The following is a 24,906-nucleotide window of genomic DNA, read 5'->3' on the forward strand; positions in this document are numbered from 1 at the left end:
GCCTTAATAACAAATGCCCCCCCTCCTCCACCTTTCTCTTAGCTTTTATTGCTGAGCATGACGTCATATGGTATGGAATATCTCTTTGGTCAGTTTGGGTCAGCTGTCCTGGCTATGTCTCCTCCCAGCCTCTTGCCCACCCCCGGCCTACTGGCCTTTGGGGGATTAGAGAGACAGCCTTGATGCTGTGTGAGCATTGTTCAGCAGTAGCCAAAACATTGGTGTGTTATCAACACCTTTCTAGCTACAAATGCAAAGCACAGCACTATGAGGGCTGCTATGGGGAAAGTTAACTCCATCCCAGCCAGACCCAATACACACTCTTAAGGGCAGGATCTTTTAAGGACCCCTAGAAGGGTTCTAGCTCCTTAGGGGAGGAAAAAAATCATATATCCCCTTTGTGACTGTTCACTCAACTCCTGCTTAGATTTTGGCTAACACAGCTCATGCTAAGGCCTGATGTATGCTGGGAGCAGTGACATTAGGTCAAAGCGAGAGCACCATGTAGACAGGACAGGTGGCCAGAAAGAACTAAAGGGCCATGATGCAGCCTTTATCACCTGCAAATTGCTGTCTCCGGCAGCCATTACCTTTTGTCTGGCAGTTTCCTCAAAATTCACTAACTTATGGAAATGGTATAGACCAAACCTCCAAGCTGGAGGATATAAAACATCAGCTTACCCAAAAAGCTTTTGAAGCGGATCCAACAGCAGCTGGACTGCTGATGCTTTCATGCTTCCCGGTGTCATATAGGGGACGCCCGCACCGTGACGGAAGAGGAAGGATGAGCAGTCTCACCGTTGGCTATGTAACTAATTCTTTTTTTTGCTCATAGGTGCACAATATTAAGAGTTATGGGTTATAAGTTATGAAACCTTATAACTTGAATGGTGGCTAAGTGAATTCACATGCTAGACTAGTCTGGGCAAAAGGGGATTGAGTCCCTGTTTGTCTTTTTTGTTTGTCGTATTTCTCAATGAGCTCATGAAATAAAGTTTAAATCACAGTGAAAGGGTTAAATCCCTGACAATCCCTGACTAAAACCTTGCTGTGATACACAAAAGCTTCACTTGCATAGTTTTAGTTATTTGTCGAGTAGAGTTGATGATAGGACATTTTGAAACATGTAATTTCTTGCCTGACAAGATTAAACAGGCCTTTAGCTAGCTCGTTAAGCTTCCTGTGTCAATCACTGATAACAGGAACTCAGGACGACTGTGTCAAGTTAAGTGCCAAAAAAACTAGTTTAAACTGACCCCCTTGTAACATCCCAGAGTCGAAGGACTGATAAGCTAATTCAATGACTATATATGGACAAAGGAATCCCAAAGTTCAACTAGTGGACAGAGTGAGGAAGACCATGGACGACCACCGGAGGGTGAAAAGACCCTAACCCTAATTTTACTGCGCATGCTTGGACTATGTAAATGAATTCCGGGAACTCATCACCGTAAGACCACCTTTTCCAGGAAATCTGATGAATATGTATGATTTTTCTGTATATGAACTGATGTGCTTTGCTAACCCGTTGGAGCACTTGTGGCGGAGCGATCCCCAGTGCTGCCCAGCACTGTATTAAAGAATGCCTGCTTAATAACAAACTAGTTGTTATTGAGTTATTTATCTCGGAAAACCGTCCCGATCGAGCCTCCTCCTGTGAGGAGCGTCGGAAGGTGCGGGCTCGGTACCGACTTTGTTTCAACAGAGTATGTTGTCCTGTAAATTTGAGAGATCCAAATGGACCGTGACACCCCTTGGATCAGGGACTTATCTGAGCATCCTTGGAGACAAGGACCTCTTGTGCCAGTGATAATCAGACTGGCTGACTCTGGGTTGTCCTGTCCAGCCACCTCTTGTTTACAAGCAGGATGGTATGCATTTGTCTAACTAGGGATTTAGATTTCTATTGATGGAGGACAAATAATTAGACAATTATTGTGAACCAGGTGTTTACGTAAATCATTACTCTGTCATGTATATGTAGATAATTTGTGTTACATTTATATTCTGTCATGTGTTTGATAAAGAGCAGATGTTTGTGCATACCAATTAGTCCTGACCCTCTAAAGATAAAGAACCCTGACCTTCTGAAGATAGAAGACACAGGAACTATAAAAACAGTTTGTTGTAAGGTGGATAATGAGACGGTCTGATAAGCGTAAAGGACCTTCAAGCTGTCAGCAATATATTCAAAGATCAGCGAAACCTGGCGCCAACTAGGTGAAAGGGGACGAGGAAGACTATCAGCCTTCACCGGAACGACCCCGGCCCAGAATTATTTGGAAGTTCTGCGCAGACGCAACTAATTAGCAACTAATTAGCATGAGGAGCGAGGATAGGCGTGGTTAGATAATGAATATGTATAGGCGTTATTAGAATATTCATTACTCAATTGTATAAATGAGATGTAACTTTTGTTGCGGGCATGCACGATAGGTGGAGAGATCCCCCGTGCATCCAGCGCGCTGCAAATAAAGAATATACTACTCGAACGAATTCGTGAAACACCATTAGGTATATTATTTGCAGAGTTAAGTGATGTTTGTTCCCACATAATTCATCGATTTCCTCTGCACTACTTGGGTCTAATACTCGGCTCCATCAGGTTTAAATCTCTGTAAGATGAGGCTCTTCCTTTGCAGCTGTGCATTTCCCTTTTCTACCTGATTCTTCACAAATTTGGAAATTCAATTTGTAGAGAGCTCAGCCTTAGCCTGATTCTCTCAGGTTTTCTCCTGCTTTATAGCCAATATTGTTACTGTAAATTGGCAGATGATGAACTCTCTAAGACTCAATTTGGAGTTTTAGAAAGCAGGCATTCTTTATTGCAGCGCCGGGTGCAAGGTGGAATTTCCACAAATCAAGCACACCTCAGGTTAGATCACCGTTACATTTATACACAACAATTACAAGGTACCACACTCCCAGTTACAATGATTGGTTAGTGATTTACATACACTTATAATATCTGCTGTGTCATTCTCTTCTGTTACTATGCTTGCGCAGGGGAAGGGTCTTCACCTGGGCAAGGGTCTTCTTGACCTGTGGGTGTGTTTTTTAGTATTATAATGAGGGCAGTTCACTTTAGGTTACTTTAAAAGTAAGTTTCGTTGCCAAGTTAGCTAGATATTCATCTACCTTGTCAAGTTGTCAAATAACTCATCCCATATACAATAAAGCCTAAGTGGTCTGGTTACGGTCTAGAAAATTAAGACTAAGGCTAACATGGTCCAGTGAATAACACAGCAACCCATACATAACGCTAACATAAAGACTAGTAACACAGCAACCCCTACATAACGCTAACATAAATATTAATCAAAATATTCTTATATTTACCCATTCATTACCAATCACAAAATATAGATTCAATAAAATAATCAACATTTGCAACAATATCATTAATGATTTGATAGGTGGAAGTAATCTGTTACTTACAGGAGGTCTTGTACATACTTTGGTAAGCCTCTCTCTTCACTCCCCAAACTACAAATCCCAGTCACTAGGCCTGCAGTTTGAGCCATTTACACCTCCTATTGTCCTTCTAATGTTCTGTAAACATCTTTTCAATCCAATTGTTCCAATTAACCCAAGAATTTAGTAGCACAAGTCCTGTTTGGGTGCCAGCATAATGCTCTAGAAGGTTGGTTACAAATTTATCACTGTAGGCACATTAGCAAAGGATCGGTTCCCCACTCACATAAGTTATATATGTGTAATCTCGGGAGTACTCACAACTCGACCAGATCCTGCTGGCTACGAAACTGAAGAGAGGGAATAAAGAAGAGGGAGCCCGAGTCTTCTCAGTAGTGCCCAGTGAACAGGACAAGATGCAATGGTCACAAATTAAAACAGATTAAATTCCATCTGAACGTAAGAAAACACTTTTACTGTGAGGGTGGTCAAACACTGGCACATGTTGCCCAGAGAGGTTGTGAAATCTTCATCTGTGGAGATTTTTAAAACCCAGCTGGATGCAGTCCTAGGCAACCTGTTCTAGCTGCTCCTGCTTGAGCAGGGGTGCTGGACTAGGTGATCTCAAGACCAACCTCTTCCAAACTCTGATTCTGTGCTTCTTTATTAGTGGTTGGAATAAAATCAAGTGGTTGCTCATCCATGTGGGTATCAGTGAAACTCCCAAGGAAGACCTTGAGCATACCAGCTGTGACTACAGGACTCAGAAAAAGTGGATGAAGGGCACCGGAGTTCAGGTGGTAGTCTCCTCAAACATGCTGGCTCAGGTAGGAGCAGACTCACCCTGCATTTGAGCCTCACTTTGGTCCCTGGGAAAATCATGGATAAAGTCCTCTTGGAACACATTTCTGGGCACATGAAGGAAAAGGTGATTGGGAAGAGTCAGCATGAATTTACGAAATGGAAATCGCTCCTGACCTACCTGATTGCCTTCTATGATAAAATGACTAGATTTGTGGATGAGGGGAGAGCATTGCATGTCATTTACCTCAACTTTAGCAAGGCTTTTGACACTGTGTCGTGGTTTAACCTCAGTTGGCAACTGAGCACCACACAGCTGCTCGCTCACTCCCCCAGCCCCGGTGGGATGGGGGAGAGAATCGGAAGAGCACAAGTGAGACAACTCATGGGTTGAGATAAAAACAGTTTAATAATTGAAATATAGAATAAAATCCTAATAATAATACATACAAAGCAAGTGATGCACAGTGCAATTGCTCACCACCTGCCGACTGATGCCCAGCCAGTCCCCGAGCAGCGGCCCCCCCGGCCAGCTTTCCCCCAGTTTATGTACTGAGCATGACATCACATGGTATGGAATATCCCTTTGGCCAGTTTGGGTCAGCTGTCCTGGCTGTGCCCCCTCCCAGCTTCTTGTGCACCTCCAGCCTTCTCAGTCCGTAGAGCATGGGAAGCTGAAAAGTCCCCGACCAGTGCAAGCACTACCCAGCAACAACTAAAACATCGGTGTGTTATCAACATTATTCTCATCCTAAATCCAAAACACAGCACTATACCAGCTATTAGGAAGAAAATTAACTCTATCCCAGCTGAAACCAGGACACATTGTCTCCCACAACATTCCTGTATCCTTGTTGGGGCGTTAGGGTCTGACTTCTTGGACATCTAGATGGTTAAAAAAAACCTGGTCCGCTGGTCATGCTCAAAGGGTAGTGGTCAATAGGTCATAGTCTACCTGGGGGTCAGTAACAAGTGGAGTACTGCAGGGATCTAGGCTGTTTAAGATCTCTATCAATGACCTGAAGGAGGTGACAGAGTGCACTCTCATGACATTTGCAAATGACACCAAATTCGGGAAACAGTTGATACACTTGAGGGCAGGGCTGCCAACGAGGGACCTGGACAGGCTGGAGGAATAGGCCAACCTTATGAAATTCAAGAAGGACAAACACTAGGTCTTGTACCTGAGAAGGAAGAACCACCTGCAGTGATGTAAACTAGGGAGCAGCTTTGCTGAAAAGGATGGGAGGGTTTTGGTAGACAGCATGTCTAAATGAGTCAGCAGTGTTTCCCTGGCAGCAAAGGCAGCCAGAAGTATTAACAAGAGCTTAGCCAGTAGTTTAATGGAAGTGATTATTCCCTTTTATTCAGCACTCATTAGAGTGCATCTACAATACTGTGGTCAGAATTGGGCACCCTAATACAAGACAGACATTGACAGACTGGAGCGAGTTCAGTGGAGGGCCACCAAGATGGTCGAGGAGCTGGAGCAAATGCTCTGTGAGGAGAGGCTGAGGGAGCTGGGCTTGTTCAGCCTGGAGGAAAGAAGGCTATGGAGTGGGGGAAGACAGCTAATAGCACAACCCCCACCCTCCAACATCTGCAAGGAAGTTATCAAGACAATGCAGCCAGGCTCTTTACAGTGGTGCATGGTGGAAGGATGAGAAACAATAGGCATTAATGGAAGCAAGAGAGGTTCAAACTAGATATGAGAAACTTTTTTACCATGAGGATAGTTAAGCAGTGGAGCTAGGGCCCAGAGAGGCTGTGCAGTCTCCATCCTTGGAGGTTTTCAAGACAAGACTGGACAAAGCCCTGAGCAACTTGGTCTGATCTCATAGCTGACCCTGCTTTGAGCAAAGTGAATTAGAGCTCCTGAACTCCCTTCCAACTTGAATTATCCTATGATCCTACAGCTGCCTGCTGCAGTACAGGCAGCCATTCTGTCCTTGTAGGCTGGGGGAGCCTGTGCCAGTGTGATGCTATGCTAGGAGTGGGTGATTTACAGTGGCCTGGCAAACTTCTGCGGTGAGCTCATTCTCTGCTGAAGGAGAAAAGTCCCCTCCAATCTGAATTATGCTGTGATCCTGTGATATTCCAGGAAAGCATGAAAAGAGGGGTAGGGTAGGAGGAGGAGAAGGAAGAAGGAAAACTTTGCTGTGGCAGCATGCCTGACTAAAATTATCAACAGTTGACGGGTAACACATGACATCATAGATTTGTGGATTTATAGAAGTGCTTAGTATTTTTTTTTTTTGAAAATTAAGGGGATTAGACTTTAGAATGTGGTTGTGTTTGGGGCAGCATTCAGCCAGCAGTAGCACAAAATACCCAATTGACAGTTAACAAAGAAGAGTCTACAGATTTGACACTGAGAACATTTCCTGGCAAAGTAAACGGGCTTGATTGTTGGCCTATTAGCTAGCAGATCGTATTGGGTGTACGTGGCAAGGTTTTGGTAGCGGGAGGCAGGGGCTACATGGGTGGCCTCTGTGAGAAGAGGTCAGGGGTTGCCCTGTGCTGGACACAGCTGGTTCCAGCCATCTCAGTAACAGTCCTGTCACCGAAAATTGGGAATGAAACTCCTTAACACTGGGTATATTAAAGAGCAGGCATTACTTTATTCGGCGCCGGGTGCATGGGGGATCTCTCCGCCTAGCATGCACACCGTACGTTGCATCAACCATCCCTTATATGGTTCTTTGATATACATATGCATCACATTTCTTGGAATAATCATACATATTCATTACATTTCCCAGAACTAATTATAATATCTGCATAGTCTTTCACGCATGCGTTTTGAGTCCTTTAGGAGCTTCTACAGGGGTCTTGGGTGGTTTCTAGTGGTCTCTGGTGGTCTCTGTAGGAGGTGAACTTTTCCTTACATAGTCACAAATTGGTTCATTGCCGCCCTTTGTTACAGTTCTGGTTGTCCTTGTCTGGTTTCTGCTAGTTCTTATCTATCTCACGATGTGCTCGATGTGCTCGTTAGCTTAGGCCTTGTATGCTTGACCTATGCTTGATTAATCCAGCCGTTTATCTAGCAACTATGCACAACAGCCCCACCACAGGCCACAGCTGAGCCCATCAGTGAAGCTGGTGGCAGCTCTGTGAAAACATATTTAAGAAAGAGCAAAAATGCCAGAGAGCAGAGAGGAGTGAGGGGGGAAAAAAAAGTGTGTAAAACAACAGTGTGAACGCCAAAGTCAGAGAAGAAGGAGGGGGAGGAAGTGCTCCAGGCACCAGAGCAGATATTCCCCTGAATTCTGTGGAAGAGACCACAATGAAGCAGATATTTCCCTGTGGTCCGTGGAGAACCCATGCTGGAGCAGATTCTCCTGACAGGAACTGCGGCCTGTGTGCCAGAGTCCAATACTCTGACCAGGTTCTTTTAGATATTTCACACAAGGAGGTTGTAATATTTTAATACTAAATTTACTTATTTGAATATATTTGATGTTACACAGGATTTTGATTTAGCAGAGTGATACAGCAATATACTGAAATCCCAATACAAGCAAAATATAGCAATTGCAATATACAGTTGAATCACAATGTAGCCATATGTTTGGGTTAATACCTAGACTGTAGTCTTCATTGTACCAGCCTGATTACCTTGTATAAACAATGCATGCCTTACAACGACTATGCCCTTGAAGAAGAACTAGAAGACTGATAGAAGGGGAACATCTTGCCCTAGAAGGCGTTGGAGGCTAGATGATTGCCAAAGAAACAAGAAGTCAGCAAGAAACTGCGGTAACTAGGGGAAAGGTAAAGGCGGCAGGGGGAGATCGCGACCACCAACTCAATTCAAGACTGGAAAGACTTGCCCCCCCACACCTGCAAGGAGCATGTGTGCTAATTTACATGGCAAGCGAGGCTAATTTGAACACAACTAACCAATCAGCATGAACTTAGGCAGGCTTTTACTAATCATGTAACAATATAAATAGGCTGTAGTTCTTTTGTGTGGTGTGCTAGCTTTGTGGAATTACCACCTAGCACCTGTCTTTGTGCAAGCATGAGCTAAATAAATATTTTGGCTCTGTGTGTAAGATTGGCTTATTGCACACCGGGTACCGGACCCCGCTTGTGGGACAACAGACTTGTTCATGTCCCCCCCCAACCCTTTGGTGCCCCCTGCCCTCTTGAACCTCCCTCCAGCCCAGACATGTTAGGGCTTGTTCAGCAGACTTGTAGAGTAGGGGGGACTTGAATCTGTTTTTCACTTTTGTTTAACTACTTTCTAGTATTCTATTTCTAAGCTTTTATGGATCTATGTATTTAATTTCGAAATCTTTATAGACCTGAGGGTCATGGATATTCCAGGGCCAGACTATGCAAACTGATGAAGGAATGAAAGCACACATGCCTTCACTCTCTAGATTCAGAAGCACACACAAACTCATGGGTCCCTCGAATATCAGCATGGGCCCTCAGCCCATATAATATCCATGCCTGGATCCTGGGCCCTCTTACCCAGTATGCAGGTCTTTTACTTGCTGGATAGTCCAGCTTATGTTCACTAGCAAACAGATGCATACACTCGTGCACTTGTCTCGCAAGCCCCACCACACTTGTTGATCCCTTGGATATCAGCACAGGCCCTCTGCCTGTCTGATATCCCTGCCTGGGCCCTGGGTCTCCTACTTGCCGGCTAGTCCAACTTGAACTTTGATAGTGAATTATACCACCCCACCCTGCCTGCACACAAGGTTAGGGGAAGATACAGACACTTCTCCCCCACCTCTCCCCCCACCCCTCCCCCCACCCTGCCCCCACAGCTGGCACCAGGTACACAGGCTTGTGACCTGCAGTCCCACTCCATCTGCGGGCCCATGAGCCATGGTCACACTCCAGTAGCTGGAGCAGAGACCTTCACCCTCTCCAGCTGCTGGCACTGAGACTACCCACTGTCTCCAGTTGCTGACACCACATTCCAGGGGCACCTACACTCCCTGTCTGACTCCAGATGCTGGCAACAAATTCACTTAATGGATTACTTTGCTGAGAGCTCCTTTGTGTTGCTGTGGACAGCATACCTGTGTAATCTGTTCAGTGGAGAGCTGAGCAGCAAGGCTGATATTGGGGTGGCGAGTGAAGCGAAGCACAGATCTGCAGTGGGAGTGTGAGAAGAAGGGCATGGGAAGGTGCCACCCAATGCTACCCAATGGTATGGAGACAGGCGGGTTGTTTTAAGGATCCTTGGTAGAATGAGAACTGACCACAGTGTTGAAGATTATCTTAAGTTTTACTGAATCTTTAGGTTGTGAAATAATCAACTATAAGAACATTTTGATTCTAATAAGTTAGCCCCTATGGTAGTGTTATGTATTGGATGCTGTGTTACTTATTATTTGAGGCTGTGTTGCTTGAAGTCCCTATTCCCTATTCTCTGGACTCTCTAGACCATAAACAGAGCCCATAGGTTCTATTGTATATGGGATGAGTTATTTGACAACCTGGCAAGGTAGATATCTAGCTGGCCAACTTGGCAACAAAACCTACTTTTAAGGTGTCCTGAAGTGAACTGCCTTCATTATAATACTAAAAACCACACCCACAGGTCAAGAAGACCCTTGCCCAGGTGAAGACCCTTCCCCGCACAAGCGTAGTAACAGAAGAGAATGACATAACCGATATTATAATTATATGTAAATCACTAACCAATCATTGTAACTGGGAGCATACTACCTTATAATTTTTGTGTATAAATGTAACGGTGATCTAGCGATAGGTGTGCTTCATTTGTGGAAATTCCACCTTGCACCCAGAGTCACAAAGAAGAATGCCTGCTTTCTAAAACTCCAAATTGAGTCTTAGAGAGTTCATCATCTGCTGATTTACGGTAACAACAGGGTTGTAGTTATACTTAGAGCTTTATTATTATCCACCCGAGAGTGCTGAGAGAGCTGGCGGAGGAGCTCGCCAAGCCACTCTCCATCATTTATCAGCGGTCCTGGTTAACAGGGGAGGTCCCGGACGACTGGAGGCTTGCCAATGTGACGCCCATCTACAAGAAGGGCCGGAAGGAGGATCCGGGGAACTACAGGCCTGTCAGCCTGACCTCGGTGCCGGGGAAGATTATGGAGCGGTTCATCTTGTGGGCGCTCACAAGGCATGAGCAGGACAACCAGGGGATCAGGCCCAGCCAGCATGGGTTCATGAGAGGCAGGTCCTGCTTGACCAACCTGATCTCCTTCTATGACCAGGTGACCCGCCTAGTGGATGAGGGAAAGGCTGTGGATGTGGTCTACCTGGACTTCAGTAAGGCCTTTGACACTGTTTCCCACAGCATTCTCCTAGGGAAGCTGGTGGCTCACGGCTTAGACAGGTGTACGCTGTGCTGGGTAAAAAACTGGCTGGACGGCCGGGCCCAGAGAGTTGTGGTGAATGGAGTTACATCCAGTTGGCGGCCGATCATGAGCGGTGTTCCCCAGGGTTCAGTACTGGGGCCGGTCTTGTTTAATATCTTTATCGATGATCTGGACGAGGGGATCGAGTGCACCCTCAGGAAGTTTGCAGACGACACCAAGTTGGGCGGGAGTGTTGGTTTGCTCGAGGGTAGGAAGGCTCTGCAGAGGGACCTGGACAGGCTGGATCGATGGGCCGAGGCCAATTGTATGAGATTCAACAAGGCCAAGTGCCAGGTCCTGCACTTCGGCCACAACAACCCCATGCAGCGCTACAGGCTTGGGGAAGAGTGGCTGGAAAGCTGCCTAGCGGAAAAGGACCTGGGGGTGTTGGTTGACAGCCGGCTGAATATGAGCCGGCAGTGTGCCCAGGTGGCCAAGAAGGCCAATGGCATCCTGGCCTGTATCAGAAATAGTGTGGCCAGCAGGAGTAGGGAAGTGATTGTGCCCCTCTACTCGGCACTGGTGAGGCTGCACCTCAAATGCTGTGTTCAGTTTTGGGCCCCTCACTACAAGAAGGACGTTGAGGTGCTGGAGCGTGTCCAGAGAAGGGCAACGAGGCTGGTGAGGGGTCTGGAGAACAAGTCTTATGAGGAGCGGCTGAGGGAACTGGGACTGTTTAGCCTGGAGAAAAGGAGACTGAGGGGAGACCTCATCGCTCTCTACAACTACCTGAAAGGAGGTTGTAGCGAGGTGGGTGTCGGTCTCTTCTCCCAAGTAACTAGCGATAGGACAAGAGGAAATGGCCTCAAGTTGCGCCAGGGGAGGTTTAGATTGGACGTGAGGAAAAATGTCTTTACTGAAAGAGTGGTTAAACATTGGAACAGGCTGCCCAGGGAAGTGGTTGAGTCCCCATCCCTAGAGGTATTTAAAAGACGTGTAGATGAGGCACTTAGGGACATGGTTTAGTGGGCATGGTGGTGTTGGGTCGACGGTTGGACTCGATGATATTAGAGGTCTTTTCCAACCTCAATGATTCTATGATTCTATGATTCTATATAAAGATTTTAGCAATCAGCATAGTTTATCGTTACACAGAATTTCTAGCAATGAGCATAGCTTTCCTATTACCTAAAATTTCAGTTACATAGTGTGGTGGGTTGACCTTGGCTGGCCACCAGGTGCCTACCAAGCCACTCGCTCACTCCACCTCCTTAACAGGACATGGGGAGAAAACATGATGAAAAAGCTCGTGGGTTCAGATAAGGACAGGGAGGTCACTCACGAATTACCATCATGGGCAAAACAGACTCGACTTGGGGAAGATTAGTTTAATTTATTGCCAATTAATAACAGAGTAGGATAGTGAGAAATAAGAACAAATCTAAAACCACCTTCCCCCCACCCCTCCCTTCTTCCTGGGCTCAGCTTCACTCCCAACTCTTTGTCGTGGTTTAATTTCAGTAGGCAACTAAGCACCACGCAGCCGCTCGCTCACTCCCCTCCACCCCCAGTGGGATGGGGGAGAGAACTGGAAGAGCACAAGTGAGAAAAACTCGTGGGTTGAGATAAAAACAGTTTAATAATTGAAATAAAATGATAATAATAATAATATGATAATAATAATAATACACAAAACAAGTGATGCACAGTACAATTGCTCACCACCCGCCAACCGATGCCCAGCCAGTCCCCAAGCAGCGGCCCCCCCGGCCATCTTTCCCCAGTTTATGTACTGAGCATAACGTCACATGGTATGGAATGTCCCTTTGGCCAGTTTGGCTGTGCCCCCTCCCAGCTTCTTGTGCACCTGCAGCCTTCTCAGTCAGTAGAGCATGGAAAACTGAAAAGACCTTGACTAGTGTAACCATTACCTAGCAACAACTAAAGCATCGGTGCGTTATCAACTTTGTTCTCATCCTAAATCCAAAACACAGCACTGTACCAGCTACTAGGAAGGAAATTAACTCTATCCCTGCCGAAACCAGGACAATATTCACCCCTTATTCTATACCATCTTCGTCATGCTCAAGTCTCATATTTTCCAGTACATTTTCATTAATCACCACCCCCTTTTTTATATACACACACACACACACACACACACACACACAGAGATATCATTCCCTTAGTCTATGGGCCATCCCTCTAAAATGTTCGGTGAGTTCATTTAGTCCATGACTTTGGGCTCCATCGGTCATAATAATCTTCCAGGGGAGGAAAAAATGGAGATGGTATGTGGTGTTGGATTGTTTCATGTTGAAGTCAGTTCTGGTACCATCATCACTGTGCTTTGCTTGGTTTCACTGAAGTTATTCTTCATTAGTCTGGGTGATTCTTATTGTAATAACATTAGTATGGCATATAATATTATTAGTATTATTAGTATATCTGTGTATTATTAATATAACTATTATAAATATAATTAGTACTTAACATCACATAATTCAGATCATTGGCTATTCTCACCCAAAATCAAATCCCCTGGAGGTACACATCGGACTTCCCCATCCTTCCGCATTATCGACCAAGTGCACCCAGGTCCTTGAGCAAAAGCAATCCCATGGATGGGTTTGCCTCTGCCCGAGGCAGGAATAACCCAGACTGTCTTCCCCAGCATATTTTTTATGTGCACTACAGGGACTTTATCCCCTTCTACAGTACGTAAAAGTTCTGACTGGGCAGGGCCTGCTCGATTCGCAGATCCCCGAGTGTTGACTAACCAGGTGGCCTTTGCTAAATGCGTATCCCAATCTTTAAATGTCCCACCACCCATTGCTCTCAGCGTAGTCTTTAACAGTCCATTGTATCGTTCAATTTTCCCAGAGGCTGGTGCATGATAGGGGATGTGATAGACCCACTCAATGCCATGCTCTTTGGCCCAGGGGTCTATGAGGTTGTTTCGGAAATGAGTCCCATTGTCTCACTCAATTCTTTCTGGGGTGCCATGTCGCCATAGGACTTGCTTTTCAAGGCCCAGGATAGTGTTCCGGGCAGTGGCATGGGGCACGGGATATGTTTCCAGCCATCCGGTGGTTGCCTCCACCATTGTAAGCACATGGCGCTTGCCTTGGCGGGTTTGTGGGAGTGTGATATAATCGATCTGCCAGGCCTCCCCATATTTATATTTCAACCGTCGTCCTCCATACCAAAGAGGCTTTAACCGCTTGGCTTGCTTGATTGCAGCGCATGTTTCGCATTCATGGATAACCGGTGCAATAGTGTCCATGGTCAAGTCCACCCCTCGATCACGAGCCCATCTGTATGTTGCATCTCTTCCTTGGTGACCTGAGGTGTCATGGGCCCACCGAGCTAGAAATAATTCACCCTTATGTTGCCCGTCCAGATCCACCTGAGCCACTTCAATCTTAGCAGCCTGGTCCACCTGCTGGTTGTCTTGATGTTCTTCAGTGGCCCGACTCTTGGGTACGTGAGCATCTACGTGACGGACTTTTACAGCCAGGTTCTCTACCCGGGCAGCAATATCTTGCCACAATGCGGCAGCCCAGATGGGTTTGCCTCTGCGCTGCCAGTTGCTCCGCTTCCATTGCTGCAACCACCCCCACAGGGCATTTGCCACCATCCATGAGTCAGTCTAGAGATAGAGCACTGGCCCCTTTTCTCGGTCAGCAATGTCTAAAGCCAGCTGGATGGCCTTTACTTCTGCAAATTGGCTCGATTCACCTTCTCCTTCAGCAGTTTCTACAACTTGTCGCATGGGACTCCATACAGCAGCTTTCCACCTCCGATGCTTTCCCACAAGACGACAGGACCCATCAGTGAACAGGGCATATTGCTTCTCATTTTCTGGTAGTTCATTATACATTGGGGCCTCTTCAGCACGCGTTACCTCCTCCTCTGGCAATATTCCAAAATCTTTGCCTTCTGGCCAATCCATGATCACTTCCAGGATTCCTGGGCGACTGGGACTTCCTATTCGAGCCCGTTGTGTGATCAGTGCGACCCACTTACTCCATGTAGCATCAGTTGCATGATGTGGACAGGGGACCCTCCCTCTGAACATCCAACCTAGCACCAGCAGTCGGGGTGCCAGGAGGAGCTGTGCTTCAGTGCCGATCACTTCTGAAGCAGCTCGAACCCCTTCATATGCTGCCAAAATCTCTTTTTCAGTTGGAGTATAGCGGGCCTCGGATCCTCTGTATCCCCGACTCCAAAACCCTAGAGGTCGACCTCGAGTCTCCCCTGGTGCTTTCTGCCAGAGGCTCCAGGTAGGGCCATTCTCCCCGGCTGCGGTGTAGAGCACATTTTTTACATCTTGCCCTGCCCGGACTGGCCCCAGGGCTACTGCATGATCTATCTCCTCTTTAATTTGTTCAAAAGCTTGTCGTTGCTCAGGGCCCCATTTGAAATCGTTCTTCTTTCGGGTCACTTGATAGAGAGGGTTTACAATCAGAGTGTAATTTGGAATGTGCATTCTCCAAAAACCCACAACGCCTAAGCAAGCTTGTGTTTCCTTTTTGCTAGTTGGTGGAGACATGGCTGTTATTTTGTTGATCACATCCATTGGGATCTGACGACGTCCATCTTGCCATTTTATTCCTAAAAATTGGATCTCCTGTGCAGGTCCCTTGACCTTACTTTGTTTTATGGCAAAACCGGCCTTCAGCAGGATTTGGACTATTTCCTTCCCTTTCTCAAAAACTTCTCCTGCTGTGTTGCCCCACACGATGATGTCATCAATGTATTGCAGGTGTTCTGGAGCTCCACCCTGTTCCAGTGCAGTCTGGATCAGTCCATGGCAAATGGTAGGTCTGTGTTTCCACCCCTGGGGCAGTCGGTTCCAGGTGTACTGAACGCCCCTCCAAGTGAAAGCAAATTGTGGCCTGCACCCCGCTGCCAAAGGGATTGAGAAAAACGCATTAGCAATATCAACTGTGGCATACCACTTGGCTGCCTTTGACTCCAGTTCGTATTGAAGTTCTAGCATGTCTGGCACAGCAGCACTCAGCGGTGGCGTGACTTCATTTAGGCCACGATAGTCTACTGTTAGTCTCCACTCTCCATTAGACTTCCACACTGGCCATATGGGACTGTTAAAGGGTGAGCGAGTCTTGCTGATCACTCCTTGGCTCTCCAGTCGACGAATCAGCTCGTGAATGGGAATCAAGGAGTCTTGGTTGGTGCGATACTGCCGCCGGTGCACTGTTGTGGTAGCGATTGGCACCTGTTGGTCTTCGACCTTCAGCAACCCCACAACAGAGGGGTCCTCCGAGAGACCAGGCAAGGTGGACAGCTGTTTAATTTCCTTCATCTCCAAGGCAGCTCTACCAAAAGCCCACCGGTACCCTTTTGGGTCCTTGAAATACCCTTTCCTGAGGTAGTCTATGCCAAGGATGCACGGAGCCTCTGGGCCAGTCACAATGGGGTGCTTCTGCCACCCATTCCCAGTTAGACTCACTTCGGCTTCCAATACAGTTAGCTGTTGGGATCCCCCCATCACCCCAGAAATACAGATGGGTTCTGCCCCTATATAGCTTGATGGCATTAGGGTACACTGTGCACCGGTGTCTACTAGAGCCTTATACTCCTGTGGGTCTGATGTGCCAGGCCACCGAATCCACACAGTCCAGTAAACCCGGTTGTCCCTTTCCTCCCCCTGGCTGGAGGCAGGGCCCCTCTAATCCTCATCACAGTAATCATTTCTCACTTCTTGTACGTACGAGTCAGAAGTTTCTTCATTAAGATCAAGAGTAAGATCAGCCCTTCTACTCTCTCTGGGGAACTGCCCGCTGGAAACTGGAGCAGCAATTTTCCTGGAAGAACCTCTTTCTGTGATTGTTTTCCCTTGCAATTCACGTACCCGTGCCCCTAGGGCTGCAGTAGGTTTTCCATCCCACTTCCTCATGTCCTCTCCGTGGTCACGCAGATAAAACCATAGGGTGCCCCGTGGTGTGTACCCTTTATATTCTCTCTCTTGAGCAAAAGAACGCTTACTCCTAATAGCCGAGATACTGGTCCGTACAGGTGAGGAGTAGGACCTATCCTCTCTGAGTTGCTGGATCTCCCGGGACAGTTTTTCGGACAGTTTCTCCACAGCCGAGACGAGGGAGGAAGAAAGACTTTCCTCGTATTGCCGGAGTTGACTAGCCAATTCATCCACTGTTTGTTCCTCTCCATCTTTCCAGGTCATCACTGCCAATGAATTGGCGTATGACGATGGTGAGCTCCTTATAAACTTCCGCCACGTGTGTGCACTTGACTTCGTCTGGATCTTTGGATAGTTGTTCATTGTTCAGGTCATCATAAATCACCTCCAGCACAGCTAATTCTCTCAGAAACTGGATACCCTTCTCCATGGTGGCCCATTTGCTTGGGCGACATATGACATCTTCCTTAAAGGGATACCTTTCCTTCATGCTTGACAAGAGTCGCCTCCAAAGGCTGAGGATTCGTGTCCCTTTTCCAATTGCTTTATCAATGCCCCCTTCCCTAGAAAGGGATCCCAGCTGCTTGGCTTCCCTACCCTCTAATTCCAGGCTACTGGCCCCATTATCCCAGCATCGGAGCAGCCAGGTGACAATATGCTCACCTGGATGACGGCTGAAATCTTTTCGTATATCTCGCAGCTCACTCAGGGATAGAGATCGGGTGGTCACTGCCTCGTTTATGAGTTCTTCCTCTTCCTCCTCCCCGATCAGCGGCCGGCTTTCCTCCTCCTGTTCTCGTGATGGCCCTTCTCCAGGGTAGTCTGCCTCGTACACTTCTTCCTCCGGTTCCCTTTTAGAAGAAGCTTCTTCCTCCCTTACTAAACGAGCCGACTTCTGCTTCCAAAATTTCTTCTTGTGTACAGGGGCGACTGATACCAGCACAGGCTGGTTCTTTGGTTCAGCCACAGGGCATGTTGCTGCGGTTGGAATGGCTGCAGTGCAAGTGCATGTCACCGGAGTCTGAGTGGCCGCAGGGCCTGTTGCCGGGGTTGGAGTGGCCGCAGTGCATGTCGCCGGGGTTGGAGTGGCCGCAGTGCATGTCGCCGGGGTTGGAGTGGCTGCAGTGCATGTCGCCGGGGTTGGAGTGGCCGCAGGGCCTGTTGCCGGGGTTGGAGTGGCCGTAGTGCGTGTTGCCCGGGTTTGAGTGGCCGCAGGGCCTGTTGCCGGGGTCTGAGTAGCTGCAGTGCATGTCGCTGGGGTCGGAGTGGCCGCAGGGCGCGTTGCCCGGGTCTGAGTGGCCACAGTGCGTGTCGTTTTATTGTCAGAGCCAGAGATCTTCTCTTCCCTTTGAGGGTACTGAATGGTGTTGAACAGGGCTCGGTAGGCATGGGCCAGGCCCCAGCACGTTGCAATGATCTGCATCTCTCTGGAGTTGCCAGGGTGACAGCATACTTTGTCCAAATATTCTACTAACTTTTCAGGATTCTGCACTTGCTCAGGGGTGAAGTTCCAAAACACTGGGGGTGCCCATTGGCCTAGGTACTTGCCCATCTTGTCCCACACACCCTGCCACTCATAATTATTCAGCCTTGGGGCAGATCTCTGGATGATATTCTTAAATTGCTTACCAACTTTAGACAAAACCGAAACAATATTCCCAAGAAGTATTAATAGAAGTATCTATCTTAACTGCCCAAGGATGTTCAAAATACTGAAAAGTTACTGTAATGAAGGAGGAAACATCATAGAAGAAGGTAGTGACACTGCCATTCTGTATTTCCTCCGTAAAAAAACTCTCAGAAAAGTTACTGCAATTGCTAGTTGTCTCCACGAATTGATCTCCGTGGTACAGTAACGGCTTCATTGCGAAGTTTACATACCACACTAACGTCAAGGTCAATGTTCTAAAAACAAACCTCACAAGCGAGACATTACTATTCACTGCAGACCACAGCAAACTGCAAAAACCAACACCAATCTTTAACATGTACAGCAGGAAAAAGAGCACGATGCAGATTATACAAATCAATATCAAGAACAGAGAAACCAACATTGTGACCCACAACTATTAACAGATATAAGTTCCTTAATACACTCTGGTTAATCTGTTATTATCTCAAACCCTTCGAGCCCCACGTTGGGCGCCAAAAAAGGACTGTCGTGGTTTAATTTCAGTCGGCAACTAAGCATCACGCAGCCGCTCGCTCACTCCCCCCCACCCGGTGGGATGGGGGAGAGAATTGGAAGAGCACAAGTTGGAAAAACTCGTGGGTTGAGATAAAAACAGTTTAATAATTGAAATAAAATGATAATTATAATATGATAATAATAATAATACACAAAACAAGTGATGCACAGTACAATTTCTCACCACCCGCCGACCGATGCCCAGACAGTCCCCGAGCAGCAGCCCCCCTGGCCAGCTTTCCCCAGTTTATATACTGAGCATGACGTCACATGGTATGGAATATCCCTTTGGCCAGTTTGGGTCAGCTGTCCTGGCTGTGCCCCCTCCCAGCTTCTTGTGCACCTCCAGCCTTCTCAGTCCGTAGAGCATGGGAAGCTGAAAAATCCTTGACTAGTGTAAGCACTACTTAGCAACAACTAAAACATCGGTGTGTTATCAACATTATTCTCATACTAAATCCAAAACACAGCACTGTACCAGCTACTAGGAAGAAAATTAACTCTATCCCAGTTGAAACCAGGACACCACGGGGTGCAGTCCTTCAGGAACCTACTGCTCCAGCGTGGGTCCCCCCACAGGGCCACAGGTCCTGCCAGAAAACCTGTTCCAGCATGGGCTCTCCACGGGGTCACAGTTTCCTTTGGGGCACATCCACCTGCTCCAGCGTGGGGTCCTCCACAGGCTGCAGGGGGACAACCTGCATCGCCATGGTCTTCTCCACGGGCTTCAAGGCAATCTCTGCTCCGGCGCCTGGAGCACCTCCTTCCCCTCCTTCTTCACTGGCCTTGGTGTCTGCCGGGCTGTTTCTCTCACATATTCTCAATCCTCTCTTTGGTTGCTGTTGCACAGCATTTTTTGCCCTTTCTTAAATGTGTTATCACAGAGGTGCTACCAACATCACTGATGATTGGCTCAGCTGAACTGGCTCTGTCTGATATACGGGCAGCCTCTGGTATCTTCTCACAGAAGCCACCCCTGCAACCCACCAACCCCCCCCCCCCGCTACCAAAACCTTGCCACATAAACCCACTTTTCAGCCACCTGGACCCTCTGCAGATCAGGTCAAATTCTTAATAATCAGTGCACAATACAAAAATCATAATCTAGAGACTGAGTTTAAAAAGTACACGAGTCAGTCCTCAGAGGAAGAAGAACGACGGAGGCAGTATCACGGTACTCTAGTCGACAATGAGGGTGCTCCCCTTTCCCCCTCCATCATGGTGCAGGCGTTCCCTGTATCACACTACCGGGAAGCATGAAGGCCTTAGCAGTCCGGCTGCTGTTGGATCTGCTTCAAAAACCTTTTGGATAAGCTGATATATTTATATCTCTCAGTTTGGGAGCTTGGTCTTTCCATAAGTTCATGGATTCTGAAGAGGCTGCCAGACAATCAATATGCAAGAATTTGGGCTGCAGGAGACAGCAAGCTGCAGGTGGTAATGGCTGCATAATGATCTTTTTATCTCTTCATGTGCTTTGCGTCCTGCCTACCTGTTGTTCTCGCTTTAACCTAATAGCGTTGCTCCCAGCATACATCAGGCCTTAGCATGAGCTGCGTGTTAGCCAAAATCTGAGCAGGAGTTGAGTGAACAGTCACAGGAGGCATCCCTGACCACAGGTTTTGCCATCCAGAATATCTCATGTGCTGTTACGCTGGCCTGTTACATAATGGGTGTCACCATATCCTGACAACAACACTGTACGAGGTGTCAGGAGCGGGGGGTACCAGTCTGCATTGGGTTTGTGTGGCAAGGTTTTGGTAGCAAGGGGGGCTACAGGGGTGGCTCCTGTGAGAAGCTGCTAGAAGCTTCCCCTATGTTCAATAGAGACAATGCCAGCCAGCTCCAAGATGGACCCGCCGCTGGCCAAGGCTGAGCCAATCAGCGACAGTGGTAGCGCCTCTGTGATAACATATTTAAGAAGGGAAAAAAGTTGCTGCGCAACAGCAACTGCAGCCAGAGAGAGGAGTGAGGATATGTGAGAGAAACAACTCTGCAGACACCAAGGTCAGTAAAGAAGGAGGGGGAGGAGGTGCTCCAGGCAGCAGAGCAGAGATTCCCCTGCAGCCCATGGTGAAGACCATGGTGAAGCAGGCTGTCCCCCTGCAGCCCATGGAGGTTAACGGTGGAGCAGATATCCACCTGCAGCCTGTGGAGGACCCCACGCCAGAGCAGGTGGATGCGCCTGAAGGAGGCTGTGACCCTGTGGGAAGCCTGGGCTGGAGCAGGCTCCTGGCAGGAGCTGTGGACCCATGGAGAAAGAGGAGCCCACACTGGAGCAGGTTTGCTGGCAGGACTTGTGACCCCGTGGGGGACCCACACTGGAGCAGTCTGTTCCTGAAGGACTGCACCCTGTGGGAAGGACCCACGCTGGAGCAGTTTGTGAAGGACTGTCTCCTGTGGGAGGGACCCCACGCTGGAGCAGGGGAAGAGTGTGAGGAGTCCTCCCCCTGAGGAGGAAGGAGCGGCAGAGACAACGTGTGATGAACTGACCACAACCCCCGTTCCCCGTCCCCCTGTGCCACTGGGTGGGAGGAAGTAGAGAAATCGGGAGTAAAGTTGAGCCCGGGAAGAACAGAGGGGAGGGGAAAGGTGTTTTAAGATTTAGTTTTTATTTTCTCATTTTCCTACTCTGATTTGATTGGCAATAAATTAAAATTAATTTCCTCGAGTTGAGTCTGTTTTGCTCCTGACGGTAATTGGTGAGTGATCTCTCCCTGTCCTTATCTCGACCCATGAGCTGATACCGAAATACTAAGGAGACATACGGTTTTCTTTGTTGAAGCAAAGTAGCTAAATGTTCTGCAGACTGGACATTCCATAGATAAAAGGAATCCTTGAAGCTCTGTGTACAGAGGTGGAATAGATAAGAAAGTTATGCTGAAATCGGCTACTGCAACTAGGTGAAAAGACTGAGTTCAATTAGCGGACACTTACGGTAACAGAGCCTTTCATTATATTTTGTCTCCCCTGTCCATCTGAGGAGGGGAATGATAGAGTGGCTTTGGTGGGCACCTGGCGTCCAGCCATGGTTAACTCACCACACGGTCACAGAAGGTGAGTGCAGACAGGCTAGATAACTCGGCTGAGCACTCTTGTATTGGTGTGGACAGTGGGTGTGTGTTCTTGCTTATTGCACTGTGGAGAGCTGAGCGGTAGGTCTGTAGTTTTTGGTGGCAAGTGAAATAAGCACAGAGCTGTAATGTGAGTGTGAGAAGAATAGGTGTGGGAAGCTGAGTGTAGGCAGGCTGGATAAGCTGGCTGTGGACTCTTGTGTACTAAGCGTAACCCCTGACCCGCCATCACCCTTGCGTGGCTGGCCCGGGGAGAGGAGTCTGGAATGAAAGAGTAAAGTTGAGCCTGGGAAAGTGGGAAGGAAAGGTATTGTTTTAATATTTGTCTTTTTGTTTCCCACTACTTGAATTAGTCATTACATTTTTATTTTAATTGGCAAGAAATGAAATTAATTTTCCCCAAGTCGAGTCTGTTTTGCCCGTGATGGTAATTGGTAAACAATCTCTTTATCTTTATCTTGACCCGCGAGCTTTCTCGTTCCTGTTCTTCCTATTTTCTCTCCCATCCCACTGAGTGGGAGAGTGAGCAAGTGGCTGGGTGGGAGTTTGGCTGCTAGCCAAGGCTAACCCGCACAAGTGTGTTAGAGAGCTGGGTTTGCTGCGGTTTGGGTGGTGAGTGAAATGAAGCGCAGAGCTGCAGTGTGAGCGCAAGAAGAATAGACATGAGAAGGCGAGTGCAGGCAGGCTGGATAACTTGGTTGAGAATTCTTGTCTTGGTGTGGACAGTGGGTGTGTGTCCTTCCTTATTGCGCCGTGGAGAGCTGAGCGGTAGGGCTGAGTTTTAGGTGAGGAGTGAAATGAAGCGCCAAGCTGCTGTGGGAGTGTGAGAATAATGAGTGTGGAATGTTGAGTGTAGGCAGTCTATAGAGAAGTTGGCTGTGAGCTTTTGCCTTGGTATGGACAGTGAGTGAGTTCCTGAGCTTCATGCTCAGTTGAGAGACGAGCAGTAGTGTTGAGTTGTGGGTGGCGAATGAAATGAAGCACAGAACTGCGGTGTGAGCTGAAACAAATGGCACACCGACGCAGCTGTGAAATGCCAAAAGGCCTGCCGTGGCAACCAGGCTGCGCTGAAAGATGCACAAAGGCATCTGGAATCACAGAAAGACCTTCCAAGGCACCTGGTCTGTGTTGAAAAGCCCACTGAGGTACAAGTGCCAAAACAAAAGTCACACCAAGGCAGCTGGGCCTCACAGAAAGGCCCACCAAAAACAGTAGGTCATACCAAAAAGCCTGTCAAGGCAGCTGAGTCACACCAAAAGGCCAGCTGAGGCACCTGTGCCACACTGAAAATCATACTGAGGCAGCTGGGCCTCACAGAAAGGCCTGCTGAAGCAGCTGAGCCACACCAAGAGGTGCACCAAAAAAACTGGGACTCACAGAAAGTCTGGCAAAGGGAGCTAGGCCATGCCAAAACTCCTGCCAAGGCAGCTGGGCCACACAGAAAGACCCACTGAGGATGGTAAATTGCGCTGAAAGGCCAGCCAAGGCACCTGGGCTGCACTGAACAGCCTGCCAAGGCTGCTGGGCCCCAACAAACTGCACACCAAGGCAGCTCAGCAATGCCATAATGCTTGCCAAGGCACCTGGGTCATGCCGAAAGGCCCACCGAGGCACCTGGGTGGCAGTGAAAGACCCACTGAGTTAGCTGGGTGTCACGGTTTAACACCAGCGGGCAAATAAGCACCACACAGCTGCTCGCTCACTCCCCCCCACCGCCCAGTGGGATAGCGGAGAGAATCAGAAGTATAAAAGTGAGAAAACTCGTGGGTTGAGATAAAGAGAGTTTAATAACTGAAAATAAAATAGAATAAAATAAAATAATAATAATAACAATAAATTGAAAGGAAAAGGAAAATAACAGAGAGAGAGAAATAAAACCCAAGAAAGGCAAGTGTTGCAAATGAAAACAATTGCTCACCACCAACCGACTGATGCCCAGCCAGTCCCTGAGCAGTGGCCACCCTGCCAAGCTCCACTCTAGTTTTATTGATGAGCATGATGTCATATGATATGGAATATCCCTTTGGTCAGTTGGGGTCAGCTGTCCCAGCTGTGTCCCCTCCGAACATCTGGTGCACCCGCAGCCTACTTGCTGGCGGGGCGGTGTGAGAAGCAGAAAAGGCCTTGACTCTGTGTAAGCACTGCTCAGCAATAACAAAAACACCCTTGTATTATCAACACTGTTTTCAGCACAAATCCAAAACATAGCCCCATACCAGGTACTAGAAAGAAAATTAACTCTATCCCAGCCAAAACCAGCACACTGGGCCTCAAAAAAAGGCCTACAGAGTTACCTGGGCTGTGCTGAAAAGCCTGTCGAAAGGCCCAAATTGTGGGTGGTGAGTGAAATGAAGCACAGAGCTGCGGTGGTAGTGCGAGAAGAATGGGTGTGGGAAGGCGAGTGTAGGCATGCTAGAGAAGTTGGAGGTGAGCTGTTGTGTTGATGTGGACAGTGGGTACGTGCCTGAGCACTGTGTGCAGTGAAGAACTGAGCGTTAGGGCTAAGTTTTGGGTGGTGGGTGAAATGAATTGCAGAGCTGAAGTGAGAGTGCGAGAAAAATGGGTGTGGGCAGGCTAGAGAAGGTTACTGCAAGCTCTTATGTTGGTGTGGACAATAGGTGTGTGTCCTTGCTTATTGCACGTGTATTGGGTGTATGTGGCAAGGTTTTAGTAGTGGGACGGGTTTCGGGGGAGCCTCTGTGGGTGGCCCAAATTCACTCACACTGGTTCCCCCAGTAGCTGGCAGTCCGGACATATGCTCCTTGGATCACAGAATCATAGAATAGTTTGGGTTGGAAGGGACCTTTAAAGGTCATCTAGTCCAATCCCCCTGCCATGGGCAGGGACATCTTCAACTAGATCAGGTTGCTCAGAGCCCCGTCCAACCTGACCTTGAATGTTTCCAGGGATGGGGCATCCACCACCTCTCTGGGCAACCTGTTCCAGTGCTTCACCACCCTCAGCATAAAACATTTCTTCCTTATATCTAGTCTAAATCTACCCCCCTTTAGTTTAAAGCCATTCCCCCTTGTCCTGTCGCAACAGGCCCTGCTAAAAAGTCTGCCGCCATCTTTTTTATAAGCCCCCTTTAAGTACTGATAGGCTGCAATAAGGTCTCCCCAAAGCCTTCTCTTCTCCAGGATGAACAACCCCAACTCTCTCAGCCTTTCTTCATAGGAGAGGTGT

Source organism: Aptenodytes patagonicus, chromosome W (assembly GCF_965638725.1).
Source record: "Aptenodytes patagonicus chromosome W, bAptPat1.pri.cur, whole genome shotgun sequence".
Taxonomy (NCBI): Eukaryota; Metazoa; Chordata; class Aves; order Sphenisciformes; family Spheniscidae; genus Aptenodytes; species Aptenodytes patagonicus.